Genomic DNA, 22,146 nt, shown 5'->3' with positions numbered 1-22,146 from the left:
TTTTGTTCCCTTTTCATATAAAGAAAGCAGAAACACTACAAAGTCTCAGGATTATCTGCTTGTCTTTTCCAGTTGAGCACTGAATTGTTGATACAGTCTGGAACCAATACTTTGGCTATGTGCTAGTGGCACCTTTCACAGCAGCACCAAAGGCCTTTATTCTGGGTACAGACATCTTTACTTTAAGGTAACTGTATCTCTTTTTTTCATGTGCATTTCTTTCAAAATACAGAACATTTTCCAAAAAGAGATATATGTGTAGTGCTTGTGGCACTCAAAAAGATTTTAAGCAAATACTGAATGAACTATTTCCATCTAATGCTCACTATTAATTATAACTTCTCTTTTAGGTAGACAATAGATAGTTTTTCAAGAGGGCTTTGTAATACATTTCTTGATGGGAATCTAAGTGTTTTATTAAAAAGGTAAACAATGCACTCAGGAGGCAGAGGCAGGTGACCATATCATGTTTAAGTTATTAGGTTCAGAGTATTTGTAACTTATTGTTATTCAGCCTGCCATATGGCTTAGGGTATTTGAATAATCATATATTTATCATTAAAACTGTGATTTAAAGTTAAAAAAAAAAAGATAAACAATGTTGTGAAAAAGGTGATACTCAAAAACGGTAACTCCTGGAAAGCACTTGGCAGAGTGAGGTCCCTGAACTCAGCAAATCTTTTATTTTATTCTCATCCTTTTCCTTTTTTTTTTTTTTTTCTTCCCGAGACAGGGTTTCTCTGCATAGCCCTGACTGTCCTGGAATTTACTTTGTAGACCAGGCTGACTTCAAACTCAGAAATCCGCCTGCCTCTGCCTCCCGAGTGCTGGGATTAAAGGCGTGTGCCACCACACTCGGCTTCTCATCCTTTTCATAAATTACTTTTTTCACATACTTAAGGATTCCACGCTTGGAACTAATATGTACTTGTGAACTCTATAAAATCAATCTAAACTTCAAGTCTTTACATCTAAAAATAGTTGCTATGTTTTTGACACACTTTTTTTCATAAAATGAGAGACTCTTAAAAAGGAGGAACATATATCCTCAAAATCCGGACAGAACTTTAGAATTCATAATAATGACATGTGGCCTACATAAAGCATCTGAAGAATTGCTGAGGCAACACAACGATGAACAAATAAGGGAGAGCTTTCTTTGCAAGGGGTAGTGCTACTTTTAGATGGAAAGTTAGATAATCAAGTTGGTTTTGCTTAAGGGTCTAGAAAGCCACAATTTGCTAGAAAAGGATTTTTTTTTTAAACAAAAATATTCCTTGGGACAGAATTAAACAACTTAAGCACAATTCTCATTCCTAACATCCTTTTTTTTTTTTTTTTTAGCTTTTAATACTGTGTAAGGCAGAAATTAATCCTGTTGTTGCTTAGACACTGCTTGCAACAACAATAGATTACATGACTCATATGAAAAGGCCGGAATAAGCAAATCTATACAAATAGAAAATTAAAAAGTGGCTTACACACTGCTTATAATTGCAAAGTTTGGGGTATGAGGAATGATTGCTGATGGATATATGTTTTCTGCTTATGGTAATAAAATTTTTGTAAAGTTCTCAATGTATTAAAGACTCCACTAATTTGTAACAAATGACCCAAGAACACATTTACAAGCACATTTTGAGAAAGGGTCTTGGTACACACCACAAGCTAGTTGGAACTCACAATCTTCCTGACTCACCTCCTGAGAGAGATTACAGATTTGTGACACCACATTTGGCTGAGTATATTGTTTCATAAATACAAACTAGAGTTATCTGTTTTGACTAAACAAAATCTACTTTATACATGCATGCTATGAATCCCTCAGCAGTAAACTTTTCAAGTATAATGCAGATTTTTTTAAATTGGCAATACAAAATTTTTCCTTGTTAGCAAACTAAGAACAAAACAATCATGAGAAAATTTCTATTTCCTTATTCTTATGTTATCTAGTAAAAGTTTATGATGAGAGGAACATTCATGTGCCACAATTATGCTTTAGTCAATGACAGTTCTCATATGATGATCCCATAAGATTGTAACAGAGCTGAAAAATTCCTATTGCTCAGTAATGTAGTAGCTATAGTAATACATTATTCATATGCTTGTGGTGATGCTGGCATGAACAAACCTGCAAGTATATATAAGATATAACGTATTTTATATAAGTATAGCATACATAATTGTAACAGTACAAATGACTTGATAATGGTACTGGTTTATGTATTATTACTACACTTTTTGCTGTTATTTTACAATGTACGTCTCATATTTATTAAAAGAAAGGGGGTAGAGGGAAGCTCCCTGTAAAGCTAGATGCTTTATTTGAGCAAGAGTCTTACACATCTCATTTTTACCTTGTCTTTTACTGTATTCATATGTCACATGTACTATGTGCATTGGGTTTCAACCACAGCACCAGGCCATAATGAGGTGACTGAACTATTCCATGTAGGTGTGAAAGTATGTACCAAAAATTACCTGGTAACACAAACAGGAAATTAATGTATGTCCTACCTTAATTGATTCATAACTCCATACAGGTTATGGATATGACTCTCAATGAAAAGAAACAAAATATAAAATACAAATACCCTAAAAAATTTTCTAGCAACATCAAAGTACAGTTTGTTCTTGAACTTTATAATCCTAGTCAAAGTGTAAATAGATTATTTCTTAAATTATAGACTGCACTTCTAATTCTAGGTAAGTCGCCTTCTAAATGTGTGATTTTAGTTATAAGGAAAACAAGATATAAAAAAAGTAGCAACTCAGTGTGTGTGTGTACGGGGGGGGTGAGAGGGGATGGGACCCAAGTACGTATTCTAGTCAGCCACCTCTTTGTACACAGCAGCAGCACATTTCTGAAAACTGTTTTGTTTCATTACCAAATGTGTAAACAGATGCTTTTTCATGATTGTGAGCATTTTTCTGAATATATTCATCACAAAGGGTAAGCCCTTCCTTGGAGAGTTGGTAAAAGAGAGATGCCCTCCAAATGTTTCTGCTCTTCCTTAGGCTTCCTAGATCTATTATTAGAGAACAGGCCTGGAAGGCTCACTCTTTACATAAGTGGCAGGCTGCCTGGGCAAGACAGAAATTTAATTCAAGGTCAGCATGCCGTATCAAGCCCTGCCCCAGCTATGCAGACAGTATGGATGAGGCCCTGTTATGAGATTTAATGAGGTAACTGTAAACAAGTTAGGCAAACTGAGCCTTTTACTGAATTATTTCAGTTGTGAAATCTCTGTAATGATTTATCATTCCAACTAGTCATGCTGAAGAAACTAGTATCCTTTCACAGGTAAAATCTGTAAAATCAGGAGCAGCGTTTCCAATGCGTTTTCTAACTCACTTCTTCCTGTCATCACTTTTGGGTCTTTGTTTTTCTGAGCAAGGCAGGCCTTGAATGTGCTAACTAGGTAGACCAGGAAGCCTCTGGGGTGTTAGGATTACAAGTATGGGCCACCAAGCCTAGCTCTTTTAATTCCTTTTATTAGTCCTTATTTTTAGAAGGGGGGTGGTGTTGAGACACAGTTTCTCTGTGTGACCCTGGTTGTCCTGGAACTTACTTGGTAGATTAGGATGGCCTCCAACTCAAATATTTGCCTGCCTCTGCCTCTTGAGTGCTGGGACTAAATGTAGGCACACACTGCCCAGTTTTATAGTTCTTATCATTACTTCTGAAAAAGTTATTTCGTTACCATCAAAACTTATTTTACACACCATCTAGAGCAAAATCTCGCTACAAAGTTCACAGAGCTTCTTAAACCTGAAATATGAAAATTCATACTTTTGTAGAACACCAAGTATATTGTATCGGTTTAAATCCATTTTATAAACTAGAAACATTTTCCTAACAGAAAATATTATAAATATGCAAAGATGAAATCACAGCCAAGAACAAGCATCTATGAAAAACAAAACAAGCTGCTGAGTTAGATTATGACTGGATGTTAGCAAGATTTCTGTTAATTTGTGTTGAATCTGTCTTTATTGACTTTGTTGTCTAAATAGTAACAGATGCCAAAAGTTTAAACAGAACATACCCGAGAAAAAAAAATGGATTATCCGGATATTTCATCCAAACAAAAGTCTTAGAAGCTGGATTTTTATTTGAACCAAGGGAAGGCCACTTCTCCTTCCAGAGTATGGGTCAACTAGAGTTGAGTGGACTAAGAACTCTTGCTGAGATAACTGCCAAAGGAGGGATGAAGAAGTACATGTGACACTAGGAGTCAGTCCTGCAAAGAAAACCCATCACAACAAGTGGTGCTGTACAAGGGAGGAATAAACCCAAAATCAAGAGGGCAGATCAACTAAAGGAAGCTCCATACTAAGTTTATGCTATGCTGGCTCAGAACATGATTCCCCAGTAATTGAGGGAGAAAAGGCAAACATTTTTATTTGAAACTTACACTTTGTTTATCCTCAAATCCTTGGCATACCCAAAGAAAAGTCACAAAGTAGTCACTCTATGACTCACAGAGGTTTACAGCAAGTTGTCTCTGAAACCACAGAACAGAGGAGTCACCACACATGCCATGTCAACCACCTCTGATCAACATAAGGATCTTTTCAGTGACCCCTGAGAGTCAATGATTGGCTCACAATCTTCAATTCTAGTTTGGAGCACACAGGAATTTCTTCCTCTAAATTTGAATTAATCAAGTTAGAAAATGTATCCAAATTTTACAACTAGCAGAAATAGCACAGAAGACCCTGGATTTAGTGAAGATCTAGCTGTCTGGCCCTGGTTTGTTAGTGGATTTGTTAACTTTTTGAGGCATTCAATCTGTATCCAAATAAAGAAAACAGAAGGGAAAGAATAAGAAAGAAAGAAAGAAAGAGAGAGAGAAAGAAAGAAAGAAAGAAGAAACGTTAATTAAAAATTCTAGAGCTTTATACTTTAGTGTAAATATTGGTTTTGTCACTTACTAATTCAAATTGGGAGATGTCTAACTCCTTGTTTCTTGATGTCCATGTGTACATGCTGAGGTAATAAACAATCATCTTAGAGAGCTGCTGTATTAAATAAATCAATAATATGTGTGCTTAGAAGACCGTATGACCCCTTCATAACATTAAGTGTCAGACACAACAAACTTGGAACAAATCTATAATAGCAATCAGGAGAATTTAAAGTCTTTGAGGCTACAAAGCCAGTTACAAATAGAAAAAAAAAATTAAGAAAAAAAGGAAAAAGGATGTACTTTCTATATTGGAAAAAAGGTATCGGGCTGGAGAGATGGTTCAGTGGTTAAGAGCACTTACTGCTCTTCCAGAGGTCCTGGGTTCAATTCCCAGCAACCACATGGTGGCTCACAACCATCTGTAATGGGATCTGATGCATGGTGTTGGTCTAAAGACAGCTATAGTGTACTCATATAAATAAAAATAAATAAATCTTTTTAAAAAAAAGAAAGAAAAAAGACCTATTATTTTTCAGCACACTAAGAAAGGCTGATGCACAAGTAGAATAGTTCTGGTTATCTGCCAATCTGTGAATTTTTAAGAATGTTCATGATTCAGAGTTGAAGTCAAATTACCAAGTGTGGTGAGTCACTAAATTGAAGAGCAATGTTAGAGTTAGTCTGACCCTACTTTATGACTTCTACAAGATTTATTTATATTTTGGAGAAGTACAGGCTGAGTACAAGGCCTCTTGAAGTAAGGCTGTATTTTATAGGCTGTTTATATCTGTGACAGGCATGAGAAGGCTAGCAACCCAAATCTCATTTTTGTGTAAGATCTTTACTTCCTAAAGTCTAGGGAAATAGCAAGCTTACAGACAGGGGCCAAGGCTGGGAAACTGATGTACATTTTACCTTCTCTGATACCATGAAGCCGTATTCATTCATATCTAGAAAACTTTGAAAGAAAAAAAAGTGTTGCACAGTATTAACAAACAAAGGAAACAACTGAAAAGATACATAGGAAGGCAATAAATACATAATGATTACTTTGGGCTCAATTTTGCTTCAATATAAAAATTGGCCTAAATACTTCTATTTATTATTTTAAACTACTGTATACTCAAATGAATTGAGTTATTGCCCTTTTATTCTTTTGACAAGAGACCTTTCATTAAACTTCACTTAGTCAATGATTTGCCTTATCAATTTAAGAAACCCTTATGCTTCCAGTTTGAGATTGACAGTGACAATGACATATGCTATTTCCCTGGTTTGGAACTTGCAATATGTAATACAGCCACTTCGGACTTGGAACCAATTTCTGTACATAATAGTGTTAAACAATCTGTACACGTGTAAAGCATGGCTGTTTTCCTCCAAAGCTATAGAAAAGTGTTTATGTAAGATACTGAGTGGAATGTTTGACTTGCTTCCCCAGCCCCGTCCAAAAGCTCAGGGAATACAAAGTATTTTGTTTATTGAGTTTTAAAGCCCCAAATAAACTATGAATAATGGAGATTGTAGGCTACTTAATTATCAAAGTACTATCTCTTATAAACTGTCCTTGGTTATCAAACAATATCTTACAAGTTATTATATAAAATCATTTCATTATAGTATCAGTCAGTATTAAAAAACCTTGAAATTTAAAAGTACTAATATCCTTTTTGCTTTTGTTTCAGTTTTTGGTTTCTCAAGAGATGGTTTCTCTTTGTAGTTCTGGTTGTCCTGGAAAATCACTCTGTTGACTAGGGTGGTCTTGAACTCACAGAGATTCACCTGCATCTGTCTCCTGAGCACTAGCATAAAAGGTGTGCACCACCACTGCCCCTCGTGAGAATATATTTTAATTGGAGATTCCTAGTCCTGAATTGTTTTAGTGGGTTACACCATTATTTTAAATGAATGAACACTACACAATGGTAATCATGAGGGCATAGGATAAAGTCCATCCTAAATATGCAGTTTTAGTTACATGTGTGCATAGATGGTATTATATAAAAAATATTTCTTAGTTGATTTCAGATAAATTTAGAAACATTTTTCTAGAAGAGACCTCTGAATTGTACCTCAGTTTAAAGTTTATTTTACACTGTTTGTGTTGTTTTGAGATCGGGTTTTAACTCTAGCCCAGTCTAGCTGAGAACTCAGAATGCAGTGAAGGTTAGCTTTGAATTCATGGGTAAGCTGTAGCTATTTAAGTACTGGAATTACTGTTGTAAACTACCATATCTAGATGTAAACTTTACTTTAACTGTACACCTACTAGTACTGGCTTGTTTTGTGTGTCAATTTGACACAAGCTGGAGTTATCACAGAGAAAGGAGCCTCCCTTGAGGAAATGTCTCCATGAGATCCAGCTGTAAGGCATTTTCTCAATTAATGATCAAGGGTAGGAGGACCCATTGTGGGTGGTGCCATCCCTGGCTAGTAGTCCTGGTTCTATAAGAAAGCAAGCTGAGCAAGCCAGGGGAAGGAAGCCAGTATGTAACATCCCTCCTTGGCCTCTGTATCAGCTCCTGCTTCCTGACCTGCTTGAGTTCCAGTCCTGACTTCCTTTGGTGATGAACAGCAATGTGGAATTGTAAACTGAATAAACCCTTTCCTCCCCAACTTGTTTCTTGGTCATGATGTTTGTGAAGGAATAGAAACCCTGACTAAGACACTACTTGTAAAGTAATTAAAGGGGGGGGGGCAACTTTGATTCAAGAAAATATGTAGCCAGGTGTGGTGGCGCACGCCTTTAATCCCAGCACTCAGGAGGCAGAGGCAGGCTAATTTCTAAGTTCGAGGCCAGCCTGTTCTACGAGTGAGTTTCAGGACAGCCAGGGCTACACAGAGAAATCCTGTCTCGAAAAAAAACCAAAAAAAAAAAAAATGTGCATGTCTCCTAAGTTATGCTAAGAACTGTGTGAGATTCTCAGCACCTCATGGTACCTTCTCCAAAATTGACCACATAATAGGTCACAAAACAGGCCTCAACAGATTCAAAAATATTGAAATTGTCCCATGTATCCTATCAGATCACCATGCACTAAGGCTGATCTTCAATAACAAAAAAAATAATAGAAAGCCAACACTCACGTGGAAACTGAACAACACTCTTCTCAATGATACCTTGGTCAAGGAAGGAATAAAGAAAGAAATTAAAGACTTTTTAGAGTTTAATGAAAATGAAGCCACAACGTACCCAAACCTTTGGGACACAATGAAAGCATTTCTAAGAGGGAAACTCATAGCTCTGAGTGCCTCCAAGAAGAAACGGGAGAGAGCACATACTAGCAGCTTGACAACACATCTAAAAGCTCTAGAAAAAAAGGAAGCAAATTCACCCAAGAGGAGTAGACGGCAGGAAATAATCAAACTCAGGGGTGAAATCAACCAAGTGGAAACAAGAAGAACTATTCAAAGAATTAACCAAACGAGGAGCTGGTTCTTTGAGAAAATCAACAAGATAGATAAACCCTTAGCTAGACTCACTAGAGGGCACAGGGACAAAATCCTAATTAACAAAATCAGAACTGAAAAGGGAGACATAACAACAGATCCTGAAGAAATCCAAAACACCATCAGATCCTTCTACAAAAGGCTATACTCAACAAAACTGGAAAACCTGGACGAAATGGACAAATTTCTGGACAGATACCAGGTACCAAAGTTGAATCAGGATCAAGTTGACCTTCTAAACAGTCCCATATCCCCTAAAGAAATAGAAGCAGTTATAAATAGTCTCCCAGACAAAAAAAGCCCAGGACCAGACGGGTTTAGTGCAGAGTTCTATCAGACCTTCAAAGAAGATCTAATTCCAGTTCTGCACAAACTTTTTCACAAGATAGAAGTAGAAGGTACTCTACCCAACTCATTTTATGAAGCCACTATTACTCTGATACCTAAACCACAGAAAGATCCAACAAAGATAGAGAACTTCAGACCAATTTCTCCTATGAATATCGATGTAAAAATCCTCAATAAAATTCTGGCTAACCGAATCCAAGAACACATTAAAGCAATCATCCATCCTGACCAAGTAGGTTTTATTCCAGGGATGCAGGGATGGTTTAATAAACGAAAATCCATCAATGTAATCCATTATATAAACAAACTCAAAGACAAAAACCACATGATCATCTTGTTAGATGCAGAAAAAGCATTTGACAAGATCCAACACCCATTCATGATAAAAGTTCTGGAAAGATCAGGAATTCAAGGCCCATACCTAAACATGATAAAAGCAATCTACAGCAAACCAGTAGCCAACATCAAAGTAAATGGAGAGAAGCTGGAAGCAATCCCACTAAAATCAGGGACTAGACAAGGCTGCCCACTTTTTCCCTACCTTTTCAACATAGTACTTGAAGTATTAGCCAGAGCAATTCGACAACAAAAGGAGATCAAGGGGATACAAATTGGAAAAGAGGAAGTCAAAATATCACTTTTTGCAGATGATCTGATAGTATATATAAGTGACCCCAAAAATTCTACCAGAGAACTCCTAAACCTGATAAACAGGTGAAGTAGCTGGATATAAAATAAACTCAAACAAGTCAATGGCCTTTCTCTATACAAAGAATAAACAGGCTGAGAAAGAAATTAGGGAAACAACACCCTTCTCAATAGTCACAAATAATATAAAATATCTCGGCGTGACTCTAACTAAGGAAGTGAAAGATCTGTATGATAAAAACTTCAAGTCTCTGAAGAAAGAAATTAAAGAAGATCTCAGAAGATGGAAGGATCTCCCATGCTCATGGATTGGCAGGATCAACATTGTAAAAATGGCTCTCTTGCCAAAAGCAATCTACAGATTCAATGCAATCCCCATCAAAATTCTAACTCAATTCTTCAACGAATTAGAAGGAGCAATTTGCAAATTCATCTGGAATAACAAAAATCCTAGGATAGCAAAAACTCTTCTCAAGGATAAAAGAACCTCTGGTGGAATCACCATGCCTGACCTAAAGCTTTACTACAGAGCAATTGTGATAAAAACTACATGGTACTGGTATAGAGACAGACAAGTAGACCAATGGAATAGAATTGAAGACCCAGAAATGAACCCACACACCTATGGTCACTTGATCTTCGACAAGGGAGCTAAAATCATCCAGTGGAAGAAAGACAGCATTTTCAACAATTGGTGCTGGCACAACTGGTTGTTATCATGTAGAAGAATGCGAATCGATCCATACTTATCTCCTTGTACTAAGGTCAAATCTAAGTGGATCAAGGAACTTCACTTAAAACCAGAGACACTGAAACTTATAGAGGAGAAAGTGGGGAAAAGCCTCGAAGATATGGGCACAGGGGACAAATTCCTGAACAGAACAGCAATGGCTTGTGCTGTAAGATCGAGAATTGACAAATGGGACCTAATGAAACTCCAAAGTTTCTGCAAGGCAAAAGACACCGTCAATAAGACAAAAAGACCACCAACAGATTGGGAAAGGATCTTTACCTATCCTAAATCAGATAGGGGACTAATATCCAACATATATAAAGAACTCAAGAAGGTGGACTTCAGAAAATCAAATAACCCCATTAAAAAATGGGGCTCAGAACTGAACAAAGAATTCTCACCTGAGGAATACCAAATGGCAGAGAAGCACCTGAAAAAATGTTCAACATCCTTAATCATCAGGGAAATGCAAATCAAAACAACCCTGAGATTCCACTTCACACCAGTCAGAATGGCTAAGATCAAAAATTCAGGTGACAGCAGATGCTGGCATGGATGTGGAGAAAGAGGAACACTCCTCCATTGTTGGTGGGATTGCAGGCTTGTACAACCACTCTGGAAATCAGTCTGGCGGTTCCTCAGAAAATTGGACATAGTACTACCGGAGGATCCAGCAATACCTCTCCTGGGCATACATCCAGAAGATGCCCCAACTAGTAAGAAGGACACATGCTCCACTATGTTCATAGCAGCCTTATTTATAATAGCCAGAAGCTGGAAAGAACCCAGATGCCCCTCAACAGAGGAATGGATACAGAAAATGTGGTACATCTACACAATGGAGTACTACTCAGGTATTAAAAAGAATGAATTTATGAAATTCCTAGCCAAATGGATGGACCTGGAGGGCATCATCCTGAGTGAGGTAACACATTCACAAAGGAACTCACACAATATGTACTCACTGATAAGTGGATATTAGCCCAAAACCTAGGATACCCAAGATATAAGATACAATTTCCTAAACACATGAAACTCAAGAAAAATGAAGACTGAAGTGTGGACACTATGCTCCTCCTTAGAAGTGGGAACAAAACACCCTTGGAAGGAGTTACAGAGACAAAGTTTGGAGCTGAGATGAAAGGATGGACCATGTAGAGACTGCCATATCCAGGGATCCACCCCATAATCAGCATCCAAACGCTGACACCATTGCATACACTAGCAAGATTTTATCGAAAGGACCCAGATGTAGCTGTCTCTTGTGAGACTATGCCGGGGCCTAGCAAACACAGAAGTGGATGCTCACAGTCAGCTAATGGATGGATCACAGGGCTCCCAATGGAGGAGCTAGAGAAAGTACCCAAGGAGCTAAAGTGATCTGCAACCCTATAGGTGGAACAACATTATGAACTAACCAGTACTCCGGAGCTCTTGACTCTAACTGCATTATGTATCAAAAGATGGCCTAGTCGGCCATCACTGGAAAGAGAGGCCCATTGGACACGCAAACTTTATATGCCCCAGTACAGGGGAACGCCAGGGCCAAAAAGGGGGAGTGGGTGGGTAGGGGAGTGGGGGTGGGTGGGTATGGGGGACTTTTGGTATAGCATTGGAAATGTAAATGAGCTAAATACCTAATAAAAAATTAAAAAAAAAAAAGAACTGTGTGAGATAGTGAGACAGGAAGATGATGAATTTGATTTCTGTGTATAAAAGCCCATTAAGAATGTAAGTCAATTCCAATTTGGTAAATGTTAAAAGTGAAACATAAAGAAGCAAATTTTGGAGGTTTTTCTGAAATGTGCTTTCACTTATTTTGTCTTTCATACTAATAGTCTTTGTGAAATAAATAAAGTGTAAGCCAGATGTTGTGGTGCATGCTTTTGATCCTAGCACTTGGGAATCAGAGTAGTTTGCTGCCAGCCTCCCAGCCTATTCTACAGAGTTATAGGAAATCCTGTGTCACCCTGGCTGGGCTGGAGCTCATTATGCAGAAACCCCCACCTAGAAGAACAATCACCAAAAAAAAAAAAAAAAAAAAAAAAAGGTATATAGGTACATTTTGTCAGGGAAATAACTTGTCCAATGAGTGGCTGTCAGTATTGATCATAGTGGCTAGCCTTATGTCATAACAACTCTACTTCCTAATAACTATCCTCATGTGGCCCCAGTTTTTCCTATATGATCTTGAATTTCTCTCAGTTTAAATGGCTCTGCACTGAAAACATTTCAGCACATATACTTGTTAATTGGAATGATGCAGTTGAGGGGGAAAAAATGACACTGGACAGTGATAACTATTCTGAAAGAGTTGTGTTTACACTGGGAGACTAAAGGAGAAAGGGGCTCTAAAACAACAAGGTAGGAAGTTTGCTTGACCACAGCAGAGACACAGGCAGTCCGTTTACTCCATGCAACAGGTGGAAAGGAGTAGTTATAGGCCAGTGGTGGTACAAAGAGAACACTTCATTTTTTAAAATCCACCTTTCAGTGAAATAAGCTGTGAAGTCATCTTGGAAAGCAAGCTGAGAATAAGGAGCTCCTAAAAGAGGGTATGAAATTCTATAGCTGTCTTGGAGACTGGGGAAGTTGACTGACCAGAAAAATAAAGCAGCACTGCCAGAGAGCATTCAAGGGCCCTCTTGAGATGTGTGGTCACAACTTCTAAGTTACATCAGTCAGAGTGCTATGTGTTTTTCTCTAGCCATGTTCAGCTGCTGAAGCATGGAGTAGATAGAGGTGTTTGAATTAGAGCAGCTACAAGTGTAGCAGAGAGTGACTGATGCAAGGCTGTGGAATCTAACCCCACTCCATGGGCAAGTGTGAAAGAGTATTTCAAGGAACTCCTAAGACTGTGGGGACCAGCAAATCTGGGACCTAGGGCAGCAACATGGACTGCTACCATGGCCCAGATAAATTGACAATTAAAATTAACCACCACAGAAAACCAGTTTAGGATATATGATTTTGTTTTATGTTTTAGTTCCTATTCATCTGAGTTACAGAGCGCACCGAGGAAATTGAAGTTCAGAGAAGTGTGAGAGCTGGACAGACTGAGAAACATGGTCCTTTCCTTTGTTCAGTGCAACAGATGGAATCCAGGGCCTTGTACATGCTGGGTAAAGATGTTAAGTCGGTGGTTCTCAACCTGTGGATGGCGACCCTCACCAGTCACATCTTAGATATCCTGTATATCAGACATTTACATCAATATCTATAATAGTAGCAGAATTACAGCTATGAAGTAGCAATGAAATAATTTTTTGGTTGGTGTCACCACATCATGAGGAACTGTATTAAAGGGTTGCAGCACTAGGAAGGTTGAGAACCACTGTAATCCACTCCCCAGCCTTATAGGGAGAAAATGTGCTGGATGAGAGTACTGTTTGAGTACATCTGTGCCCTACCACTTCATTCTGGGCAGGTTTTTCTTCTTTCTAGGTCCCCATCCTTTGAGTTTCTTTGTGACTACTTGTTTTAATTTAACATAAGATGTATCATGTGGCTTCCTTTCTCCTTACAATGGCTGGTAAACAAAAAACTCTTAAAAATGTTGGCTCTTAAAAATATTAGCTCTTGTTATGAAGACTCCTGTATCTATGAATTATCGCCCTCCTCTAATTATTAAGTATTATTACACTTAAATTTTTCATTTTATTTATCTATTTATTTTTTACAGACTTCTTCAGTTAGCTTATTGCCAAGTCAATATGGAAGTGTGGGTTATTTCATGAGCTGCTTGAAACAAGTAGTTCTCTACTTGGGAACAAACATACAGACTATTTCTAAAATTTTATGTAAGTATATTCTACTTTGATTTCTGTTGTTGTGACAAATATCCTGACATGAAGCAACTTAGAAAACGGAAGGGTTTATTTAGCTTACACTCCCAGGTTACTGTTTATCATTGGAAGGAATTCAAGGCACATATTCAAGCACATGTACCGTCAAAGCAGAAAGAGAAACAAACGGATATTTGCTTGCTCTCCCCTAGCTTTCTCTTACATAGTTAAGGACCATCTGAACAGGGAATGATGCCACTTACAATTGATGTCTTCCAAAATCAAGTAACAAACAAGATGATCCCCCACAGACATGACCGTAAGACAACTTCATCTAGAAAATTAATTTCTAGTTGAGGCTCTGAAGTGACTCCAGATTATGGCAAGTTAAAAATTATTAAAAACTGGGCTGGAGAGATGGCTCAGTGGTTAAGAGCACCGGCTGCTCTTCCGAAGGTCCTGAGTTCAAATCCCAGCAACCACATGGTGGCTCACAACCATCTGTAATGAGATCTGACACCCTCTCCTGGTGCATCTGAAGACAGCTACAGTGTACTTAGATATAATTGTAAATAAATAAATCTTAAAAAAAAAAAACTCAACAAAACAAAACAAAAAAAACACCTTACAAGTAATTAAAAAAAATTATTAAAAACTTAAACTAACATCAAGAATTAAGGCTGAGTGTAGTGGCACATGCCTTTAATTCTACCACTCAGGAGGCAGATCTATGAGAGTTTGATCTATATTATATTATATATTGATTATATATTATACTTATAAAAGTTTTTTGTATGAATTTCCTGAATAAAAATGTTAAAGCAAAAAACCCCTCTATTTTTATCAATAAAGAGGAAAAACAATGATTTAAAATGTTTATTTGTAGCCTCCCCCAGTCTTGAGCAGGCTGGCTCAGACCTTGCTGCCACTGAGAATGAGACCACCTGGGGTGGAGCCTTCCCACCTAGATGGTTCTATTGTGCTGTTCTTCTCCAAGACACTACTACCTGCTGAGAGGCTGAGAGACTCCTGGGAGACACCAGGCAACCCAGTGATTGACACCTTCTTGCCAAACTAGTGCTGTCAGACAAATTGCTTACAGGCTGGCGACAGGCATCAAGAGTGGACCTGTGAGAGATGGGCTTTCTCCCTTTATAAGCACAGCATTTCAGTAAACGTTGGGGTTTTTCTTTGTTTTTTTTTGTTTTTCGTTTTTCGAGACAGGGTTTCTCTGTGTAGCCCTGGCTGTCCTGGAGCTCACTTTGTAGACCAGGCTGGCCTCGAATTCAGAAATCTGCCTGTCTCTGCTTCCCAAGTGCTGGGATTAAAGGCGTGCGCCACCACGCCCGGCAACTTTGGGTTTTGATCAGCATTTGTCTTGTCCTCTTCCTTTTCTAGCCCTTTATTCTCTTTTAGCCCCAGTCTGCTTTTTAGGAGGACCTGGTTCGTGTGGCCCTGGGTGGTCACAGTTTGGTGCCCCAACGTGTAGCAGAATCAAATGAGGGAACACTGTCTTAGGTAGAGTTCCATGAGAAGGGAAAAACAAGAAGATCGTATCTGGCACAGTAAGCAACAGGTATTCATGCTAGCATTGGCTTTAAATTTCGTTTTTTAAATTGTTGCTGTAGGTGCGATAGAATACGGGCTAAGTTTGGACAGTGTTGACCAGGCGCTGATTCCACTTAGGGGCTGACAGCGGAAAATGGGAATAGAAAATTCTAAAGAGGTATTTGTCCACAGTCTTCAAGAGCTGCTTCAGGCGAGGAGTAGGGTTTGAAGAATAATTGTTAGAATTTTCAGATCAGATAGATTTTTGCTGCCCATGGTTCAGAGAAGAAGAAACTTTAGATAAGAAAATTTGGGAGAGAATTAGAGAAGCTCTGAGAAACACCCAGGCAGATAATTTCACCCTCTGCCTCTGGGCACTTGTAAAAGATGATATTGATGAAGAGACCTTGCAGGCGTCAGATAGTACCCAGGCAGAGCTTGAAGAATCTCAGGAAGAATGCCTGCCAGAGAGGACTTTCTCAGAAAAGGGCCCTCTCAACCCTAAATTAGAAAGATATAGAGACTCTAATGATGAGCATGTTAGACAAAGAAGATCATTCAGAAAAAGGAGCTGCCAAATATTTTGATGAGGATTGCCTCCTTGTGAACCTTCTGCTCCACCTATGGCCTCCACTATAGGAGTTGCTACATAAATGGACATGCACTAAGTAAATTAGAGTTTGAAATTAAGTTACAGAAATTGACTAATGAGCTTCGGGAGCTAAAAAAGATATCAAATACAGGGAAGAACAGCTATTCTGAAATGTACCAATCCCCGCTAGAAAGAGCTGTGAGTCAGGCTCTCGGGGAAAGGGCAGGACACATCTGATGCTAACCTTTCCTGTAGTTGAGATAATTGACCAGCAAAACAATAGTCAGACAATACCAGACTTTGTAGTTCAAGGTGATAAAGGAGTTAAAAACAGCTGTTGCACAATATGGCCCTATAGCTCCTTTTACACAAGCATTATTGGATACTGTCATGGAGTCAAATTTAACCCCCCAAGATTGGAAGACTCTATGTAAGGCTACTTTGTCAGGAGGAGATTTCTTACTTTGGAGTTCTGAATGGCAAGAAGCCAGTAAGAAAACTGCTGCTTTGAATGCTCAGACAGGAAACCCAGACTGGGATATTAACATGCTTTTAGGAGAAGGTCAATATGAAAGCAATGCTAATCAGATTGGGTTTCCTGTTGGGAGTGTACTCGCAGGTTGCTATGGCTGTCAGCTGTGCTTACCTACTAAAGGGGATCTCAGTGGAAGTGTAGCCAGTATTCGACAGTGTCCTGATGAGCTTTTCCAGGACTTTGTGGATAGGCTATTAAAAACAGCTAGTAGAATTCTTGGAGATTCTCAAATGGGAATTCCTTTCATTACGCAATTGGCTTATGAGAATGCTAACACAGCATGTCTGCGCCGCTATTCGGCCACAAAAAGGAAAGACTTAGCCGGGTATATCCGTCTTTGTGCAGAGATTGGGCCTTCATATAATCAGGGCTTGGCCTTGGCTGCTGCTTTGCAAGGAACCATTGCTTGCACAGAAACGAGGGAATAATGCATGTTTTAAGTGTGGAAGTTTGGGTCATTTTAAAAATGATTGTCCTAGGAGTAGAGGTGCCAAGAGCAGGCAATCAGGCCGTGCTCCAGGAGTTTGTCCTCAATGCAGGAAGGGCAACCACTGGGCTAGGGAATGTAAATCCAAGACAGATATTCAGGGCTGTCGGTGCCAGGAAATGAGAAGAGGGGCCAGCCTCAGGCCCCAAGATACCCACAGCAGGCAGCTTATGGGGCCATGAAGCTGCTGCCCAGCCAAGTAAGTCCATTTTTGAACTTATCAGGGCAACACCAGGAAGTGCAGGATTGGACCTCTGTTCTACCACCCACACAGTATTAACCCCAGAAATGGGAGTTCAAACTCTGCCTACAGGAGTTTTTGGACCTCTACCTGCAGAAACTTGGGGATTTCTTTTAGGCCAAAGCAGTTCTATTGTAAAAGATCTGCAGGTTTATCGAGGTGTTATAGATAATGATTATGAGGGAGAAACTAAAATCATGGCTGCTTCCCCTCATGGTATTATAACTGTACCTGCTAATCAAAGAATTGCTCAACTTATCTTAGTTCCCTTACATCTGCTACCGTCCAGATTTGTTAAGAATGAGAGAGGACAAAGTGGCTTTGGTTCCTCTGATGTGTACTGGGTTCAATCTATTACTAATCAGGCCTAACCTTAAATTGATAATTGAAGGAAAAAAGCTTTGAAGGATCTAAAGTAACAATTATTAGAGGACAAGATTGGCCTTCACCTTGGCCTTTGTCTGATATGCTTACTCACCTCCAAGGAATTGGTTATGCCAATAACCCAAAACAAAGCTCTAAATTGCTAACCTGGAGAGATGAGGAGGGCAATTCAGGACAGATTCGGCATTATGTTATGACAAATTTGCCTGTTACTCTCTGGGGAAGAGATCTCTTGTCACAGATGGGCATTATAACATGCAGTCCTAATGAGGCAGTTACTAAGCAGATGCTAAGACAAGGATTTTTGCCTGGTCAGGGGCTAGGAAAGGAAGGACAAGGTATTAAGACTTTTTTTTTTTAAGATTTATTTATTGTTATGAATAAGTACACTGTAGTTGTCTTCAGATGCACCAGAAGAAAGCATCAGATCTCATTACAGATGGTTGTAAGCCACCATGTGGTTTCTGGATTTGAACTCAGGACCTCTGGAAGAGCAGTCAGTGCTCTTACCCACTGAGCCATCTCGCCAGCCCCGAGTATTAACGCTTTTGAAGGTCCTAAACCTCACTCTAACACAAGAGGCTTGGGGTATTTTCAGTAATGGCCACTATCTTGACTGCATCCTATGCTGATAAAATTCAATGGCTTAATAATATTCTGGTGTGGGTTGATCAGTGGTCTTTACCTAAAGAGAAAATAGAAGCCGCCTCTTCGCTAGTGCAGGAGCAATTAGAGGCAGGGCATTTAGTAGAATCTCAGTCTCCTTGGAATACTCCAATATTTGTTACCAAAGAAAAAATCTGGTAAATGGAGATTGTTACAAGATCTAAGAAAGATTAATGAAACCATGGTACCTGTGGGAGCTTTACAACCTGGGCTTCCATCTCCGGTAACCATTCCTAAAGAATATTATAAAATTGTGGTAGATCTGAAGGATTGTTTCTTTACTATTCCTTTGCACCCTGAGGATTGTGAAAGATTTGCTTTCAGTGTTCCTTCTATTAATTTCAAGGAACCTATGAAAAGATATCAATGGACAGTTCTTCCACAGGGCATGGCTAATAGTCCTACCTTATGTCAAAAGTTTGTGGCACAAGCCATTCAGCCTGTAAGACAACAATGGCCTATGATATCATTGTTCATTACACAGATAATGTATTATTAAAGGGAAAAGATCCTCAGAACTTGCTTTTATGTTATAGAGATTTACAACAGGCCTTAGAGGATAAAGGACTGCAAATAGCTCCATAAAAGGTACAGACTCAAGATCCTTATAATTATTTGGGTTTTAGACTTACAGATCAAGCTGTTTTTCCCCAGGATATAGTTATTTGCAGGGACAGCTTAAAAACTTTAAATGATTTTCAAAAATTGTTAGGTGATATTTATTGGTTTTGCCCCTATTTAAAGCTTACTACAGGGGAATTGAAACCTTTATTTGATATTCTTAAAGGGAGTTCTGATCCTACCTCCCCTAGATCTTTAACTTCAGAAGGATTGCTGGCCTTACAACAAGTAGAAAGAGCTACTGAAGAACAATTTGTTACTTATATAGATTACTCTTTACCTTTACATCTGTTAATTTTAATACGATTCATATGCCTACAGGATTGTTGTGGCAAAGGGCTCCTCTAATGTGGATACATTTGAGGATATCTCCTAAACGTAATATCCTGCCATATTATGAAGCAGTAGCCCAGATGGTTATACTTGGAGGGAAGCAGGCACTAACTTATTTTGGCGAAGAGCCAGATATCATTGTTCAGCCTTATAGTGTAGATCAAGATACTTGGCTGAAGCAGCACAGTATGGATTGGTTGCTTGCTCAAATAGGATTTATAGGAACTATAGATAATAATTATCCTCAAGATAGGCTGATACATTTTTTTAAATGTACATGAGGTGATATTTCCTAATATGACCTCAGCCTTTGTATAATGCTCTTTTGATTTTTACTGACGGTTCCTCTAAAGGGCGAGCCGGATATCTTATGAATAACCAACAGGTAGTCATAGAAACTCCTGGGCTCTCAGCTCAGTTAGAATAGCTGACAGCGGTACTGAATGTTTTTCAGTCTGTGAATGATGCTTTTAATATTTTTACTGATAGCTTATATGTTGCACAATCAATTCCCTCATTGGAGACTTGTGGTACATTTAACTTTAATATGCCAGCAGGATCTCTGTTTTCACAATTGCAAAACATCACTCTTGCTCGGGAAAAAATCCGTTTTATATTGGTCATATACGAGCTCATTCTGGTCTTCCTGGACCTTTAGCTGCAGGCAATGATTGCATTGATAGAGCTCTAATAGGAGAGGCCTTAGTTTCAGACCCTGTTGCATTGGCTAGATGTGATCATGATAAATTTCATCTCTCTAGACATACCTTAAGACTCCGACATAAGATCACTAAGGAGCAGGCAAGAATGATTGTAAAACAATGCCCTAAATGTATTACATTATCTCCAGTTCCGCATTTAGGAGTAGTCCACGAGGCCTTATGCCCAATCATATTTGGCAAATGGATGTAACCCATTATGCAGAATTTGGAAAATTAAAATATATACACGTTTGTATTGACACTTGTTCAGGCTCTCTTTTTGCTTCTCTACATACGGGAGAGGCCTCTAGAAATGTAATTGATCATTGTTTACAAGCCTTTAATGCTATGGGATTGCCTAAAGTCATTAAGACAGATAATGGGCTATCCTATACTGGCGACAATTTTATTTCATTTTGTAAGGAATTTGATATCAAACATAAAACTGGAATTCCTTACAACCCAATGGGACAAGGAATTGTTGAACGTGCTCATCACATTCTGAAAAATTGGCTTTTAAAAACAAAACAGAGGCAATTATATCCCCCAAGGTCACCAAAAGCACATCTCGCTTTTGTCTTGTTTTAAATTTTTTGCAAACTGATGTTAAAGGTCAGTCTGCAGTAGCATCCTTACTTCCAGTTCTTATGCCATGGTTAAATGGCGGGGCCCATTAACTAATATGGGGAATGGTCCAGACCCTGTTTTAATTTGGGGAAGAGGTTCTGTTTTTTTTTTTTGTTTGTTTGTTTTTAACAAAAAGAAGACAGAGCGCAATGGCTGCCTGAAAGATTGGTTCGTCAAGTGGACACAGACCCTGAATCTTCTAGTAAGTATGATTCCAACCTTGATGATGGCTAAAAATCTTTTTTAGCCAGAAGAGTTAATTTGGAGCAAAGCCTCCACTTCCAGAGAATTTACAGCCTTTCTGTTGATGAGGCCAGAGTTTGAGCTTGATCATTGCTAATTTGCAACTGAATATAGTACCTGGACTTCCCCCAAAGAAGCCTTTATCCTGTTGCTTTTCAATTCTCTGCTTTGTATTTCAAGTAGGTCAGTCACCGCCCTACAGCCTGTCTCCACCAAGCTTGAAACCTCGCCTCCACCAAGCACAGGTGGCAGAAATTCATCGATATGAAGAAACATATTGAGTATATATTGTGGCTTTGGTCTGATTGGGAATAAGGTGTGCTATGAAGGCCGGTTAGTCAATGATGGGTCACTGAGATTTCTGGACTATTTCAAAATCTAAGACAGACATATGTGCTAAGAGGCCGTGGTTTATTAATAATAAACCACAGAGTCATGTTTGTGCAAAATAAACACAAGCAAGCTGCACATACTCTCCTTGACAAATAGGAATAGTTCATAGAAAATCTAAGTTCCAAGCCAGGCATGGACGCCAGCCACCATAATTCCCAGGCAGGACTATGGAGCATAAATAAATTTTATGCCCCAGTCCAGCTAATTTTTATTATATATTTAGGGAGGAATTGGAGCCTCCCCCAGTCTTGAGCAGGCTGGCTCAGACCTTGCTGCCACAAAAATGAGACCACCTGGGGTGGAGCCTTCCCATCTACCTAGATGGTTCTATTGTACTGTTCTTCTCCAAGACACTGCTACCTGCTGAGAGGCTGAGAGATTCCTGAGACAGCAGGCAACCCAGTGATTGACACCTTCTTGCCAAACTAGTGCTGTCAGACAAATTGTTTACAGGCTGGCAACAGGCATCAAGAATGGATCTGTGGGAGATGGGCTTTCCCCCTTTATAAGCAGAGCATTTCAGTAAACTTTGGGTTTTGATCAGCATTTGTCTTGACCTCGTCCTTTTCTCACCATTTATTCTCTTTTAGCCCCAGCCTGCTTTTCAGGAGGACCCGGTTCCTGTGGCTGCGGGCAGTCACATTTATTCTTAAAAAGTTTATTCTTATCAAGCTTATGGGTTTAGTGAGCACCCAATTAAAAAAGAAGCAACATATAATCAAAATATTTAAAAGCTAGGGATCAGGGATCTCCACATGTTTTTGTAGCACTACTAATCATAGCCAAAAAGTAGAATTAACCACCAAGAGATGAATAGAGAAACAAACTGTGGTACATAACTACAATGAATATTATTCAGCCTTAAAAGGAGAAATTCTCAAACATAATATTAACAGAC

General features: G+C 38.8%; 1 protein-coding gene across 2 annotated transcripts in view; it reads right to left on the bottom strand.

Moving 5' to 3' along the window:
* Desi2 (desumoylating isopeptidase 2) overlaps positions 1-22,146 on the bottom strand; it is a 65,182-nt gene that overhangs the window by 29,637 nt on the left and 13,399 nt on the right. Inside the window, exons 1-2 of one of the 2 annotated variants that reach the window (XM_030243714.1) lie at positions 4,939-5,847; positions 4,419-4,508 (exon numbers count right to left, since the gene is read on the bottom strand). The exons of the other annotated variant lie outside the window; for it this stretch is intronic. The gene's annotated coding sequence lies outside the window, so the exon portion shown is untranslated. Of the gene's footprint in view, positions 1-4,418; positions 4,509-4,938; positions 5,848-22,146 lie in introns of those variants that run through there. 2 annotated transcript variants of the gene reach the window in all.

The sequence above is a fragment of the Mus musculus genome, chromosome 1 (assembly GCF_000001635.26).
Source record: "Mus musculus strain C57BL/6J chromosome 1, GRCm38.p6 C57BL/6J".
In the NCBI taxonomy this organism is placed as follows: Eukaryota; Metazoa; Chordata; class Mammalia; order Rodentia; family Muridae; genus Mus; species Mus musculus.
This window is presented reverse-complemented; position numbering and strand designations above follow the sequence as displayed.